The sequence below is a fragment of the Myotis brandtii genome, unplaced genomic scaffold, assembly GCF_000412655.1.
Source record: "Myotis brandtii unplaced genomic scaffold, ASM41265v1 scaffold746, whole genome shotgun sequence".
In the NCBI taxonomy this organism is placed as follows: Eukaryota; Metazoa; Chordata; class Mammalia; order Chiroptera; family Vespertilionidae; genus Myotis; species Myotis brandtii.
The window spans coordinates 131324-137368 of record NW_005370976.1 but is presented as its reverse complement, the minus strand read 5'-3'; the positions used below and the strand labels follow the sequence as shown (position 1 = coordinate 137368).

The 6045-nt window shown below is 43.1% G+C and overlaps 1 pseudogene; it reads left to right on the top strand.

Moving 5' to 3' along the window:
• Positions 1–6045, top strand: part of LOC102256065 — a 133795-nt pseudogene that overhangs the window by 76886 nt on the left and 50864 nt on the right.

Below are 6045 nucleotides of genomic sequence, written 5' to 3'. Positions count from 1 at the left end.
TTGCTTCCAGCTGCCTGGCTGCCGGCCGCCATCTTGGCTGACAGTTAATTTGCATAAGGATATGCTGATTAGCCAATGGGAAGGGTAGCGGTCGTACGCCAATTACCATGTTTCTCTTTTATTAGTGTAGATGAACAAAAATAGATACAGAGACAGAGCTGCCTCAAACTGATTGTCAAACTGCAGCGGGAAGGCCGGGGAGAGTAGGGGGGCAGAAGAGGGGAGTAAGAGATCAACCGAAGTACTTATATGCATGCATATAAGCATAACCATTGGACATAAGACACTGGGGGGTGGAGGAGGCCAGGGGATTGTCAAGGGCGGGGGGGAAAAGGAGACATATGTAATACCCTTTGTAATACTTTAAGCAATAGTATGGTAAGAAAGGTAATTCAAGAATTTCCTAAAATGTTCTCACTAGCCATTATTTATGGTATATTCCCTAACACTTATATCAGCCTATTATAGACCTACAAGTTAATATGTTATAACTTTACCATCTTGCTATTTAGGATTTTATTTTAAGCCTGGATATTATTGGCTCAAATCTAATATTATCAGTCCTATTGGTTCCCATGTCACAGATCTGAAGATGTGGTTAAATTAATAAAGCCAAGGAAATACTGATATAGTAACAATATTTAAATATTGTGGAAGAAAAATGATTTAAGGGTTATAACTTCCAAATTCGATTCTAACACTAAAAACTAAGCAATCTGAAATATGCTTTTTTGTTGTTTAAAGTTTTCCATATGGTATTACATATGTCTCCTTTTTTCCCCATTGACCTCCCCCTCGCCACCCCCACCCCGAAATATGCTTCTATGGGTAAAACAGTCTATCTAATATCCTGGTATAGAAAAATCTACAAAATGTGTGGATATTAGACTACAATATCTTTCTTTACTGACCATTTCCTTCAATTTCTTTGGCCTTCACAAATTCAATGGGAACTATGAATTCTTTTGAAATAAACACTTTTCAATGACATTGTACTTTTTCAGAAAAATTACTTAGGTTGTATCATACCATAATTAACATTAGTGTTTCCCTTTTATTGTTATAGCATATTCTAATTAAAAAAAAATAAGAGAAAAAATACACTGATGTAATATAAAAGTATTAATCCATTACTTTTCTTTGAGTGATTTGTGTTTTTTCTTTAGGATGATTATATGTACCTACCTCAACAAAAGAAAGTTTAAAGTATCTATGTTTCTTAACTGAACATCATTGCTACTCCTTTCATTTCACCATGACTATTGAAAACAATTGTGTCAAAAATGACGCCCTCCCTGTGTCAGACAGGCCTGCTGGCACCTTCCATGGCAGGGCACCCCTCCAGGTGCCTCTCACCTCAGACACTCACTTTCCCATCAGGCTCCCTGTGGAGCCTCCATTGCTCTACAGGCCACATGGTGCCTGAGGCAGCACAAGAGAACCCCTAAGGCTGCTCCTTCCTCACGAGGGGGCACCTGTTCCCACACAGACCAAGAGCACATGCAGTGCCTGAAGCCCGCCCAGCTAGCCTGCCCTGGAAGAGGTCCATACCCCTTCTCGCCCTCCCCCAGGTTGCCCACCAGGCAGGCTCTGATGTGCATGGGCAAACAGGGTCCACCAAGCATTTAACAGCAAAGTGTCCTTCAAACCACCCCTCCCTGCAGTTTCCCTTTATGTTTCCAGTTGCAGCCCCAGGTGAGCAGTGAAAGGGAACAACAGGGACCTCCATAGCCCTAGGGCCATATTCTGCCCTCTGGGCCTTGTTCCCCAGACCTGCATCCACCTATTGTGGAACTTGCTTGCAGGACTAGTGCCATAGGAAGGCATGGAGGTGTCATGGGCGCGTGTGGTCAGATGAAGGGTTACCCTGAGAAGATCAGGGCGGGATGCCCAGTGCACAGCAGGGGTCTGACCTGAGGGGGCGGGGGCGGGCTGGACTTGAGGAAGGAGTGGGACCCTCCTGGTAAGCCCTGCCCCCTAAGTCTGAATCCTCTAGTATCTTGAGCAAAGGCCACTTTTCTTGCCCCAAAATGGAAGACTGATTAGGGCTGCAGCGTGATGGGTGGCCTGAATGAGAGAGAAGCTTGGCTGCAGTCCAGCATTAGTGGAGTAACCACCTGTAAAAAATTAAAAACTGTAATAAAACTAAAAATCAAGCTGACTCTTATCACCTTGCACAACAATGCTAACAGGTTTAGTGATACAATAACCCTCAAGCAAAAATCCTCTGTTGGTCTAAGTCCTAAACAATTGCTGTGGTTAATGTTGAGTAACCTACATATGCAGGCTTCAAATGATCCCTTTTTGAAACTAATCCACTAAAACATAGTTTATTCTACATGGAAGTTCATTTGCAGAATTAACAGACAGTCAAACTCAGCCACATATCTTACTTTTCATAGTAAATTAATAAGAATTTAAGATCTTTCAAGCTCATTTCTGGTACATTTTGTGATTTCAGCCCTTGTGGTAGAATATAGCCCCGTTTTTAAAGGAGTAACTTTAAAATAAATGATCTTAGTTGTATGAGACTTGTCTTTTATGACATCTTTTTTTACTGAGGTGAAGTTTCAGTTTAGGTCAGTCACAAAAATATCGGCAAGCCGCCCTGGCCAGTGTGGCTCAGCTGGTTGGAGTATTGTCGTGTGTGTGTGTGTGTGTGTGTGTGTGTGTGTGTGTGTGTGTGTCTGTTTGGAGACCTACCTTTGTGAGTGCTGAAAGCTAAATGTCTCTTCAGTGGTACCTAACTCTGCTCTCTTCTGGGTAACTCTCCCTCAAGGAGAAGGACTTGATACCAAAGCTGTTTCAAGTGCTGGCTTCTTCGTACCAAGGTCAGCTTAGGGGCTGTGAGAATGCTGCTGATCCCAAATGGAAATAATCAGGATCTGGCCAAGTAGGCAGTGATTGAGTATAAAGGGAACTGCCTCCCACCCCTGCAACTGCCTCACAGAGACAGCAGCCTTATGCTCCTAAACCAGCTACTATAGGGGCTGTGACAGCATCAGGAAGCAAGCAACCACAGCCCACACACACTTCAAACACCAGGGATTTAACTGGAGTCAAAGGGTATGCAGCCTTCATCCTTGCCCATGATCATATCTTTGAATCTCTTCATCTCTAAAAACTGGAGCTGGAGTTGTGACATGAGCAGTCTTAATGGAGCCCAGAAGCATTGGGGGTGGGGGTGGGGTGCAGATAACCCTCTCTTTGCACAACAGATAAAATCCCTTGTATGAATATATGCAAACTGAGTTTTCCCTCCCCTTGGGATTTCTATAAATGAGAACTATCCAAATGCTCAGTCTTCATGGGATAGAAAATGCACAGCATGTGTTTCTGTCTCTTAGACCTGGGTTTTATTTGGTTAGCACACTTTTGTTTTCCTTAATGTTGGTTTATATGGGGCATGTACCCTATAATGCCAAACTGGCCCACAAGATGATTGAGTTATAACATCAAGCATAGAGGCTGAGCCCCTGAGATTTTTCAGAGAAAGACTATGTCTTGGTAGGGGTTGGAAAACCATCTGTGCCCTGAGTAGTTCAGTTGGTTAGAAGGTTGCCCCAATACACCAAGCTTATGGGTTCGATACCCAGTCTAACTGAGTAGCTCAGTTGGTTAGAATGTTGTCTCAATATACCAAGGTTACAGGGTGTATCCCCAGTCAGGGCACACACAGGAATCAACCAATGAATGCATAAATGGGTGGAACAACAAGTCAATGTTTCTCTCTCCCTCTTTTTCTCTCCCAAATAAGTAAGTATATAAATTATAGGTCTCTCACATTTAAAAAAAAAAAAGAAGAGAAAAGAAAACCATCTATAATAATCTGGTACTGTAAGAACCTTGAAGGAACACTACAACCATTCCTGTTTCTAGGCAGGATCACATAATACCCTCATGTGTTCCTCTCAAGCTCTGAATGGGCCTCAAAAGAGGAACAGAACACAGATGTACTACTATCCTGGCCAAGGGAGTGCAAGCATTGAGCAGAGGATATTGGACTCCAGGATCAGCTACTTCCTTTTGGAATGGGATAGGGGTTTGTGGGGGAAGGGAAGGTGGAGTGAAGGAGAGGGTTGAAGTGGGAGGAGGAATAAGAAGTTAAACCTGCTAAGAATTTTCTGGAAATCTTTTGTTGGAAAATCTGGGCCTGTGGGAACTCAGAAAAGGGAAATCCAGCTTCCATATGGCCAGGACATATGAGCAGTAGGAAGCTACTTTATATACACCAATTAGTGTGAAGCCAAATTTGGCCCAGTCAGGCTGCCCATCCCTCAAGTCTGAGTCTTGACTAGGACGATAGTCATGGGAAAACTCAGTGCTTCATCCCAGCCTATATACTTCATAACAGGGCCCAACAGTTCCCATATCCCCAATATGGTGGAAAGGGGAGATTTTTATTTTGGCCCAGATCTACGAAGTGTATTGGGCCACCTTACCCACCCATTATCTCAGATGACAAGGCTGAATGAAGGTGAAGAGGTCACTGGTCTAGCAGGTAGATAATAGCTTCAGTGGCAGCTATTCTTGTGCTGTTTCACTGCAGCTTCCCTAGTCGGACACTCAACTACTCCCAGCAGGGTTCTCCATGTCTCCTTCTGCTCCAACTAGTGTTTCTCAATTTATGTTATTCCAGAAAGCTCTTTCTGACATTATATTTTGAGAGACACTAGACACTCAAGGCATTTATTAAATAAACCTACAACTCTGAAACCTTCTACCCCAAACTTATTCCTTTCCTGTCTTCTCGGCATGAACATTCACCTCCAGCTAGATAACTTGGAGTCATCCCTGACTACTAGAGAAAGCACTTTTCTTAGTATTAAAACCACATCTTTAAGTATTATTGGCAAGAGGTGGATTGTGTCTGAATCTCATAGCTTTTCCTTTTACCCCCGTTATATATCCCCCTTAGGAGTTTTCAGCAGTTCTCTAAGTGCTTATTAAGCATCTGCTAGCACCCATCATCAATTTAGGCACTAAGTAAGGGTGAAGTATTTCCAGCCCAAGGGCCATATAAGGCCCACAAATTCATTGGGTCTGACCCTGCCAAGGCATTAAGGGTCAATTAATTAAATGTTTGGCCAAATATGGCTGGCTAATATTTTAAGTTGATAATTTTGTATGGGCTGCAAATGATTTTATAAATATCCAAATGGCTCACGGCAGTAAAAAGCTCCCCACCTCTGCACTATGGATAGAGTCTTTATCAAGTGTTTGCCATGTGTTGGACCCACAGCTCAATACTAGGGATACAGAGATGAGAAGAAACAACCTCTCCCTCAAAGGAGATCACAATCTAATGCACCACTACTGATTACCTTTGGTTGCTGCAGTCTCTATCACCCAGAAAACCCTCCTCCCCCATTTACCTACCTAACTGTACACAACCCTGGTATCTCCTGGGTGGCTCCTCTGAACATGGACACACACAAGTTCATTGCTTTGTAAACCAAGGTGCACTCCTATGTTTCCATAATCCACTGAATTTACCTCCTTGTGTTACACTTCCCTACACTGGATGGTTCCCAAACATCCATCCAGAGTACTCTAAAGCAATCATAGTATTTCCATCCCCTTGCTATTGATGGTTCAGTGATGGACAGGTCTAAATTAACTAAATTTAACCTTTGACTAGTGTTTCTCAATTTATTTTTGCTATGACTTACAGATCCAGAAAACATTTTACCTCACAACACAATCCTATCTAATAATAGAGAAACATGGTAATTAGCCATATCTCCGCTACCCTTCCCATTGGCTAATCAAGGTGATATGCAAAATAACTGCCAGCCAAGATGGTGGCCGGCAGCCAGGCACTGAAGCGAACATGAGGCTTGCTTGCTCCAGTGACGGAGGAAGCCAAGGTTCCCCGCCTGCTGCTGCTGGCCTCTGAGCTTGCAGTTTGAAACATTGTTACAAATATAGAAGCTAAACAAAACCCCAGAAACCTGCTTTCAGCCAGCCGGGATCTCAGAGCTGGAGTTGAAACAGTGTTTCGATTATAGAACCCAAACAAACCAGATACCTGCTTTCAGCAGC